This window comes from Gossypium hirsutum, chromosome D05, assembly GCF_007990345.1.
Source record: "Gossypium hirsutum isolate 1008001.06 chromosome D05, Gossypium_hirsutum_v2.1, whole genome shotgun sequence".
NCBI lineage: Eukaryota > Viridiplantae > Streptophyta > Magnoliopsida > Malvales > Malvaceae > Gossypium > Gossypium hirsutum.
The window spans coordinates 57197076-57208818 of NC_053441.1; the positions used below are offsets into that span (position 1 = coordinate 57197076).

General features: G+C 30.1%; 1 long non-coding RNA gene across 1 annotated transcript; it reads right to left on the reverse strand.

Moving 5' to 3' along the window:
• Positions 1-3622: 3622 nt before the first annotated feature.
• Positions 3623-5527, reverse strand: LOC121216823 (uncharacterized). The gene is made up of 3 exons (XR_005913032.1): positions 4808-5527; positions 4431-4513; positions 3623-3850 (listed from the first exon to the last, which is right to left on the reverse strand). It is a non-coding gene; the product is annotated as an uncharacterized lncRNA (long non-coding RNA).
• Positions 5528-11743: the final 6216 nt, after the last annotated feature.

Consider the following 11743-nt stretch of genomic DNA (forward strand, 5'->3'; position numbering starts at 1 on the left):
TTATCAACTATTTTGAAAACAACAAAACGTCTTACACCAAAACACAAAAAAAAAACGTCGACATATCACTTTAGCATTGACTTACTTTTCTACTGTTAGTCTTCTCCAACAAGTTAAATACTTCAATTTTAACAACATTGACAGGTCTTTGGGGTAGGGTCGAGCAAAACTCAATGGAAACAGATGATATAGGTTGAGTTGGCTCGGTCAAGCCCATGTCCCTAGCTATACGCCCCTCGTAAAATCAATTTTAAAATTAATTATAATAGTTTAAGCGAATTGATTATTGAGTAATGAAATACTTAATTCAACCAATTGATGTAATCAAATTATAATAAATATATATTTACTTTTATGGTATCCTTCATCTCCTTTTTAGAGTTTGTGGGAATATTTTTTTTAAGCTTCGAATTTATTTTCTTATTTATGAGTACAATGTGTCTTACAATTACATCTGCAGTTTATATTTTTTATTTGAAAACAAATATTATAATATATGAAAACCCCATATATATATATATATATATAACCAAATTTTGTCACACCCATTTTATGTTAAAAATATTTTCTTTTAAATCGAGTATAGGTTGGGTGGTAAAGTACTTATATTTTAATACTAGTAAATACATGTTCAATCTTTAGATTTATAATTTATAATTCTTTTAACTAAAGATGATATACAAGTATGAAAAGACAAAAGTGACATAGTAATAATATTAATTATAAATTTTATAATTTCATGATTGAGTTGATGACGTAGTTGAAGGTAGCACTAACTCTAAAACACTTAAATATAGTAATAGCTTAAAAATGAGGGGCTTCTGGTAAATACATTACTGAGTTGGTAACCTGATTGAGAGTAACACCAACTCAATAAAACTCTTAAATATTGACTGCAAATCCTATCACACACTCATGTGTATGAAAACCACAAATTTAGAATGCAAAAATGTGTTTAAAAATAACATACAATAAAGAATGAAATTTATGATTTGAAACTAATTAATAATAACACATGAAATATGTACGATATCAAAATGAAAAAATAAAAGATTAAATTGTGCATAAAACAAAATTTTATCCTATTACATCAATAAAGTTATATTTATTACCCTCGCCAATTGTTTGTCATTAAGAACATTAAAGTATCCTTGAATGATATAACTTATTCTAATTAGAGTTGATTGGTTGGCTTGGATACCAACTCAGTCAGGGGCTTAAAATTATTAAAATATTAATATTTTAAAGAGAAATTAATATTATTATATGTGTATTTTCACCTTTTCATACTTTTATATAATCTTCAAGTAAAACGATTGAAAAATATTATTTGAGAATCAAACAAAAGACTAAAAAATTCATATAGAAAATGCTTGCAACTCCACTAATAATCATTTGTCGATGTATTTTTGGTAAAAGACCTCTCCAATTCCTCTTAATTTCACAATTGCACAAATTACTCCCTCTCAAAAAATTGGAGCAATTTAATCCCTATCAATTTTGAAAGTGAGTAAATAAGGACAATTAATTATGGTATTAAATTCTTCCATCAATCGTAGATAATTTTGATTGGTATAGTTATAAATTTAGCCTTCAATGTTTATATATTTTGTCATTTTTGCCTTAATTTTTAAAAAATATTCAAGAAATTCAACCTCAACATTTACATATTTACACAAACATTGCAGGAAATTTTTGTTAAACTAAGACCAAATTGCAAAGTGTGCAAATTTTGAAGGCTAAATTTATTAATATACCAACAAAAACCATGTACATTTTACGGAAAATTAACGTCCTGATTAATTATTCTTAGTTGCTCACTTTCAAAATTAATAGGGACTAAATTGCTCTGAATTTTTTTAGGGTGACCAATTTCCTCAATTTGGAAATTGAGAGAGACTATTGAGATCTTTCACATATTTTTTTTATAAATATATTTTTTAATATAAAATATACTTGTTCACCCACATCATGTGTATGGTAAAATATTTTTTATTGTTGATTGAGTTGGTGTCAAAAATTAACTTGACACCAACTCAAGATTAATAATAACAATATGATAAATAATTTCTTTATTTAATATTCTTAATTTAACATATTGATGTAAATTTTAAGACATGTATGTCTTGTAGAATTGTGCTTATACTTTTTGAGTATTGAGTCAGTTTTCCACATTTGTGGGTCTCTATTTGAGCAACACAATTTCTAACATTTCTTCATCTCGCTTAATCCAAATGCATTTAGGATTTTTTTATATCATTGTTTCAAAAACGATAAAAAAATACGTCGACATTGAATTTGCTATTTCACATTCAATTTCTGGAGAAGTAGAATTTTCTAACTTATTTTCCATCAACTTCACTTCAATTTTCAATCACAATCAATTGCTTTCAAGAGCACCACATCTTTTTGGATGAAACAAACCTCTCAATATTAAGATAAACGGGTCTTTAGGGCTATTAATTGAGGGCCTTTTCCACAATTGCCATCGTTATTTGCGGGTGATTCGGGGATAATAACATCAACATTTCTGTATCACATTTAATTCAATTCCACATTGAACTTTTAATTTTTAAATAGATGATTGGGTTACAACAATGGTTTGAAGTGAAGATATTTCAAAAGAAGGCAAATATATCACTTTTTTGAGGGGTCTTTGGAGTTATATGTGACTTTAGCATTGACTGACTTTTTTACAATTAATCTTTTATAATAAGGTAAATATATCAATTTTAATAACATCGACATGTTTTTTAGTAGGGTCGAGCAAAATCCAATTAAAACCTTTCATCACTGCAAAAATGAAATAATAGAAATGAAAGACTAGCCATTGTATGAGATCTATAATTGAACTGTCAACGAAATTGGGAGAAATTTTAAAATTTTATGAAATTTTAAAATTAAACTGTCAATAATATAAAATTGCCTGAGTGACTTGGGATAAGAGGTTGAACATTGCTGGATCACATTACATTTAAGATGGGTCTTTAAGGTTATACTTTAGTTATTGAGAACATTTTCCACAATTTGCCATCGTTATTTGTGGGGTATGTGGTTGAACACTTCTGGAACACATTGCATTTAGGACGGGTATCATTCATAGACTGACTTTTCTATAATTAGTCCTTGCTTTACTTTAGGTGGATTCTTCCAACTAGTCCAAGAATTATTGTACAGTTACAATTAATCTTTTTAAATGAGACAAACATTTCAAATTTGTCGTTACTATTTGTGAGTGATTTTGGGGTAAGAAGTTTAACACTTCTGGATGTCTTATAGAATTGTGATTATACTTTTTGAGTATTGACTCAGTTTTCCACAATTGTGGGTATCTACTTGAGCAAAACAATTTCAACATTTCTTCATCTCGTTTGATCCAAATGCATTTATGCATTTCTTATATCATTGAATTTGCTGTTTCACATTCAAATTTTGGACAAGTAGAATTTTCTAACCTATTTTCCGTCAACTTCACTTGAATTTTCAATCACAATCAATTGCATTCAAGAGCACCACATCCTTTTGGATAAAACAAAACTTTCAATTTTAAGGTAAACGGGTCTTTAGGGTTATACGAGGGCCTTTCCACAATTGCCATCATTATTTGCGGGTGATTTGGGGATAATAACTTGAACATTTCTGGATCACATTTAATTCAATTTTTAAATTTTAGAGAGATGTTTGGGTTACAACAATTTCCATCATTATGTTTAATATAACATTTGGGAGGAAAAGGAGCAAAAAAAATGAGTGAAAATCAGAAAATGGGGGCAAAGTATAGGACCCACATGAGCTGACCTATTCCACTTGACTATGGGACGACATCAATTTCGTAGATTTGCACTTTGACCTGCTAAAAAATACGAATTTTAGGCTTTTCTGGCATTCTAAGATATATATATGACAAAAATAAGAAGATATAAGAGAACCTTCCTAGAATATTCAAGAAAGCAACTCCAAAGACACTACTAAAGCCGACTCTGAACCAGATTTTCATTAAGATGGAAGATTCCTAATTGATTTCTTAAGAGATTATCATGAGTTTCTTTATTCCTTTCAGTTATACTACCCTTTGGATGTTTTTATTTTTAATCATGAACTAATTTTCTAAATACCTAAGAGAGATGAACCCTATGATAGATTGTGACACCCCAAAGCCGACCGAGACAGACCGACCCGAATTCGAAACATTACATTAGCCACCTAAGTGACTTTCTAGCTAACAACCAGCCAAGACACACCCTAACCTTATTGTACAAGCCTAATTTTGACCAAGACTAAACCAAATAAATTAACAGTCCATAAGAGTCCAAATTACAACTATCCTGATACGACCCAAATTAAAAACAACAACCCAAGCCCAAACCTAACCCTAGTAGCCCAAAGCCCACAAGCTAAAAAATTTTAGCAGAAAAAACAAAGTTGCTAACCCTAGGCGCTGCGCCTGGGTCCTCTACCATTGACCGTACGCCTCTATCATCGCGTCTCACAGCCTCTGCCACGCCTCTGCTACCTGCAAGAAACCAACAAAGCACAAAACGACAACAGCAATAGGGGCCAAATCAAAAAATAATAAAAAAATAGATCATGAATCGCTTAGATCGGCTATAAAGGCCAAAATATTAACCTTGTAATGCTTCTTCTTTTTTTTGACGAACATTAGAAAAATAAAAAATAGAAAACAAGTATCAAAGGTAGATTTTTTTCATTTTCAAATTCACATTTCTTTTCCCTGTGTATTTTCTTTTCTTCTATTTTTTTTTACATACAACTAGTAAGAACAAAGAAAGAGAAAGAAAAACCTCACCTAGAATAGCCCCTCAAGTCCGGTCGTCGGAGGCCCTTTTCCCGTTGTCGGAATTAGACCTAAAAGGGGGGCTAGGGGTGCCCTCTCCTGGTTTTTTAGGCCAAAGAAGGTTGGATCTTTGAGCGCACTGGAAATCGGGGTTGAAACGCCTCTTTTGCGCAACGTCGGCCATCGGTCACGGTGGCGCTACGGCGGCACTTACGGCCGAAACCCTAGGCCGAGCGGGGTGGGGGTTTGAGAGAGGGAGAGAGCTCAAAAGCTCTCTGAATTTTTTTAAAAAAAATGGGATGAAACTGATTTTCTTTGGGTTTTTTATTTTATTTTATCCTAAGTATGAAACACCTCCGTTTTGGACTTAAGTAGCCATGGCCAAAACGACGCCGTTTTACATCGTTTCCACCATACCCGCGCGCGCGACCCGACCCGCCAGGGGATCCGCACGTTTTGACTCTAAGGGGATATTTGCGCAATCTGCCCCTACGCTTTTTCGACGTATTCAATTCTGGTTTATTATTATTTTTATTTTAGCCATGTATTTTTGCTTCCGATTCAAGTTGGTCCTTAGACCATGTGTTGTTCCACGGTTAAAACGCCGCGCTTTAGGACTGGGGAATATTTCCCTGAAAGTCCCTCGCTCTTTGAGCGCGTTTCATTTTGGTCCCGAGCCACCCCTTTTATTTATTTGCAATTTAGACCGCGAGTTCTAATCCGATTTCAATTTAATCCTTATTCCATATAATTATTTTATTTTCTTTTTCTTTAAAAATTAATTTTTTTTATTTTTAAAAAGGAGCTCTTCTATTATTATTATTTATTTTAAGTTATACATATATTATTTATTCTAAATGTTTTGCCTAATATTTACTTAATTTTTTATTCTATTATTTGTTTAACAACTATATGTATATATTGTCTCTTAGAATTTATATATATATATATATATATATTTATATATATATATTATTTTAATAAAAATAAAGAATACTGTTTTTAATTATTTTAAACTATCTTAGTATTTTTTTTTTCATTTTAAAGCTTTATATTGCTTGTTTGAGACATTTTGCCATACATTTCGAGTTAATCTCATAAGTTATTCGTCTTATACTATTACCTACGTAAAATTGTTCTTTATTATTTCGTTTCGTTTGCTTGGACTATTAATATTGATATGTTAAAATGTTGCACATGGTGTGATTATTATCATTACGTACGTTGTAATTAGTTTATTTGTTTTCGCATTATTGCCATTATGTGTATTATTTCGTTTACTCGTATTTCCATGCTATGGCAATTCATTCGTATATCATGTTGTTCAAAAATTATTTCACCATATTATAAATTGTCACCCCATCGACGCAACCTTTTTGTTCACGCATTATTTCAAACATTACATTTTTTACCCAAACATGCAAAAATGAAAATTTCAAATAAGGCAATATTTTGTGTATTGGCGATTCGAGAAATTGTATCCTAACTTATGGGGTTTTGGCCTTTCTCGTTAAAACTAATAGCAAAATACCCTTTTTAAAATATCAAAAAATGGTGAAAGGAATCTAAATAAGGCAATATTTCGTGTTTAGAAATTCAAGAAAACGTACCCTAATGTGCTGGGTTTCGATTCTTTCGTTTGACCAAATAGCCAAATATTCTCTTAAAATTTCAAAGTATGGGTTTTGGAACCATAAGGTGATCTTGGGTTCGAGGGTTTAAAGTATTGTATCCTAACGTGCTGGATGTGATTTTTTTCTAAACAAGAGAATCCTAAATTCCAACCCATGTTATTCGAGTTTTTTTTTATGATAGTATTTTTAAAAACTCTTCAAAGTTTTCAATCTTCGACATTAAGACACTAATTAATCAACTAGGTACCAATTTTTTGGCGTTTCGAGGGTGCTAATCCTTCCTCGTACGTAATCGACTCCCGAACCTATTTTTCTGAATTTCGTAGACCAAAAGCATTGTTTTAATAAATCCAAATCATTTATTAAACACAATTGTTTTACGAGGTGACCCGATCACACCTCATCAAAAAAGATTGGTGGAGACTCCCGTGTTCGTTTTCGTTTTTCAAAATTAAAGTCGACCCTCGTTTTACAAAAAATGGTGTCAACACTTATAACACCTCAATCTTATTTAATTATTATTTATTTATTAATGGCAAAGTAAATTATGAGCCAATTTTGAACTTTTCCTAGGTAATTTAACCTAAGGGCATTTATGTCATTTTACTAAAATAATTTCTGTAATTTTTATTATTCGGCTATATAAAGCCATTGGTGATACTATAAAAAAGAATTACGGAGATACTATAAAAAAGGATTACGGATTCGAAAGAAAAGAAAAAAAATCAAATAGCATTATATTTTTAAGGTGGTTTCCGATTTCTACTTCTTTTTTCTTTTTCCTTTGATTTGTTTTTATTTGCTGATTAAAAGATAAAAAAGGGGGAAGTTCTTACTTACATATTGCGCCGCCGGAGCCTTCATCCCTTTTGTTTCAAGTTGGAATGGGGTGGGCAATGGTCGAATCGAAAACAGCACATAGAGGGTAGATTTTAAGGTTTCTTTGGTTAGATTTTTTTTTTAAAAATGGAGTGTCTACTAATATTTAGGGTTTATGTTGACTTATATATGGCGTATGAAACGACTTCATTTCATGCCATTTCAGTGGTTTCAAAACGGCGTCATATAGGACCGAGATCTGTGCGGTGACCTGACCCGAGGGAAGGATCCGCACGTTTTGTCGCGATGGTCTATTTTTACATTAGGTCCCTTCGTTTTTTATTATTATAATGCAGTTTTTTTATATATTTTTAATTTGTACTCCTTGATTTGTTTTAATTTCAATTAGGTCCATAATCGAACGACGTCGTTTTGGAGGGCAGGGATTAATTTCCCTTTTGGTCTCTCTTTGTTATTCGCGCGTTCGATATGGTCCTTTTCTTTTTATTTATTTTAAATTTGCCCCTAAATTTCTGTTTTAATTCCAAATTAGTAACCTATTTTGTTATTTTTGCTATTAAATTAATTACTTTAATATTAATTTATCATTATTACTATTATTACTATCATTATTGTTATTATTATTAGTAGTAGTAGTAGTATTTATATATATATATATATCTAACCTTTTTTATATACATAATTTTATTCTATTATATACTATTATTTAGTTTTTTTATACTATTATCATATATTATTATTTAAGTTTGTAATGTATTTTTTTTATATTAATCCAATATAATATATATATTTTCCATTTTTTATTTTATAATATATTTTTTAAATTCACCTATATATATTTCTATGCTTTAAAAGATTTATACGATAATGTCCTTATATAATACTATTTTATATATATGTATACACAATTTATATTAAATTATTTTCATTATATGTACATATATGACATATGATAGATTTCATTTTTTTTCACTTATTTTCATAAATAATTTATTTCTTTTAAAAAGCCTACTCTATTATGTTTTATTTATTTCTGCTTTTTACATGTATTATTATATATGTATACTATTATTTATATCAAGTTTTTCACTCCATGTGTATTACATATTCTAAATTAATATATATTATTTTATATATTTTAATTTTCTTCTTATATAATATTTGCTTCAAAATTCATCTAAATACTATTATTTTATGTAGTGTTTATTTTTACTCTATCTTGATTACATTTCATACTTATATATATGTATATTGTTCATTTTTAAACTTTTTGTACGTATAGTTTATTGATTATAATTTCTTCTCTCTTTTTTTTAGTGTATCTTTAAAAATTGATTAGTAATTCACTTAAATTTTGAATGTTGAATGATTGAGATTGTTGCCTTGCTTGTTAGTATTTGTCTATTGGTTATTTGTTATTCATTAGTGTATGTTATTTACAAATTATCCTTTACGTTGTACGTTGTCATTTATTCGCATTACATTCGTTTAAAAGGTTGCATTTGATTAAAATAATAAAATTGTTTACCCATAAAATTTTCAAGATACTTGGTATCCAAGATTCTTGAGAAGATTGTGCCCTAACTTACTCGGCTTCAATTTTCCTCATTGGATTGAGGTAACCGGGTATCTCTTTTTCGATTAAAACATAAAAATTCAAATCAAAACTTATCTCGAGGATTCAAAACGTTGTGTCCTAACTCATTGGATATGACATTTTGTTATCTTGAGATGAGGTTTTTTTTAATAAAGGCAAACTCACATGTTGTCGTCGGAACTTCAAAGAATCGTACCCTAACTTACGGGGTTTTGATTTCCTTATTGAAGCAAGATGACCAAATTTTTTAGTTTTTGAAATAATAAATTTCAATAAAGATTTTTTAAAAGGAGAATCACTTTTTTAATCTTTTTTTGACATTCGACCTTAAGACATTAAATAATCAATTAGGTACCAATTTTGGGCGTTACGAGGGTGCTAACCCTTCCTCGTACGCAATCGACTCTCGAACTCATTTTTTCTGAAACTCATAGACCAAAATCGTTTTCAAGGTGATTTGATCACACCTCAATAAAAGATCGGTGACAACTCCAATTTTCATTTTTAAGTCGACAACTAACTTTTGTTTTCAAAAAGTGGTTTCGACAGCTTGTCAACTCCACTGGGGATTGATTTTAAGAGTCGAGCCATAAATTGATTAATTTTTGTCTTATGGTCGAAAAATCAAATTTTGTTTTTAAATTCACGATTCTCCTTTGCATTTATTGTTTTCATCATGGTATTGTTGCTTGGTTGGTCTAAGTCTGTTAATGTATTTGCATCGTGCATTACACGAGTTGGACGATTTTACCCTTCTAAGTGGGAGTGAGAAACTATTCCTTTGTGAGGTTTTCACCTCCGCATAGGATAGTGGATCTCTTTCGGGATACATCCGTACCTATGTCTTCGTAATATTTTCATCTCCATGTAGCCATAGGGAAATGTATTCCCTTAAACCGAACTCAGTTCGCATGAGCCTATAATTGGTGAGGATCGAGGAATCTACTGGTTTGGGTACCTTTGCACTAGAAGCCAAACCGTACATTGTGAACCTTAGGAACTTGCCCTAGGTAGAACTATGTCAAACCCTAGTAGATACCCAAATAGGTGCTTTATTATTTCTTGTTTGAATTGAATTTTATTTTTATACATGATACTAACTTGTGTTTTGTTTTGATTGCATGGCATTTTGACTGCATGGCATTTCATTATAAAAGGCGTTGATTCATATTCGGTTACTAGATAGAAAGCTTATCATGGAAAAAGGGTTTCTTGATAAGGTGAAGGATAATGCGGCTGTCCGAACTTGGTCTGAAACAACATAGCGAGAAACATTTCATGGAAAAAGGGTTTCTTGATAAGGTGGGTTTCTTGAACATTTCTGGATCACATTTAATTCAATATTTAAATTTTAGAGAGATGTTTGGGTTACAACAATTGCATCATTATGTTTAATAGAACATTTGATAGGAAAAGGAGCAAAAAAATTAGTGAAAACCGAAAAATGAGGGCAAACTATAGGACCCACACGGGCTGACCTATTCCACTTGACTGTGTGACCCACACGGTCGTGTGGCAAACCACGTCAATTTCATTGATTTGCAATTTTAACTGAGAAAAATACGAATTTTAGGCTTTTCGGGCATTCTAAGATGTATATATGACAAAATTAAGAAGATAGGACCTTCCTAGAATATTCAAGAAAGCAACTCCAAAGACACCACTAAAGCCGACTCTGAAGCAGATTTTCATTAAGATGGAAGATTTCTATTTGATTTCTTAGGAGATTATCATGAGTTTCTTTATTTCTTTCAATTATAATGCCCTTTTAATGTTTTTATTTTTAATCAAGATTAATGATAACAATATCATAAATAATTTATTTATTTAATATTCTTAATCTAACATATTGATGTAAATTTTAAATTGACATTATTTGATTCTTTTTAATATATATTGCTAAGCTTTACATTAATATTTGTTGGTTATTATTATTATTATTATTTAAACATTAATCATGTTTAAATGCGTTTCATCCTCCAATTTAAGAGTTGGAGAGAATTTTCAATAGTTAAATTATATCAGTTTTTATCTATTTAAAAATTATTTATAAATAATATAAGTAGAAATTAAATTTAAAAAAAAAATACATATTCATATTCTATCGGCTTTTTCATTATTAGAGTTTTTCCTCACAGGTAAAAGTATTTATGGACAGGATGGCGTAATATTATGACTTGAAAAGTTTTAAACCCTTCAACACTGCAAAAATGAAATAATAGAAATGAAAGACTAGCCATTGTATGAAATTTATAATTGAACTGTAAACAAAATTAAACTGTCAATAATAGAAAATTGCCTGAGTGACTTGGGATAAGAGGTTGAACATTTATGGATCACATTGCATTTAAGAGGGGTCTTTGGAGTTATATGATACTTTAACATAGACATAGACTTTTCTATAATTAGTCACTGCTTTACTATGGGTGAATTCTTCCAACTAGCATGATAGTTGATGTTACTCTCCAAGAATTATTGTAGCCTCCTCTTCCAACTAGCGTAGAGTTATCTTTATTCCTACCCCACGCCGGCAACAAACCACTGCTCAAATTAATTTGAAGATATCTCTTTTCGAATCCATGAGTTTTGTTTTCCTTTTTGTAAAAAAGATATCAAGAGATACCAAAAATTATTTTACTAACAAATTTTAATTCACTCGATCACAATTAAACATTAGATTTCTCATTTTTTAATTTTAATTCATTTAAGAAAGCTGATGTAACACATTAGTGACATCATTCCAAACAAAGTTTTAGGTCAAAATTTTCATCTAGTCCTTGTAATTGTTTTTAGGTGAATTTCATTATTATTCTTTTATTTTCTTTGGCTTAAATACACATTTACCCCTAATTTTATCACACTCTCCTTAATTGGTAT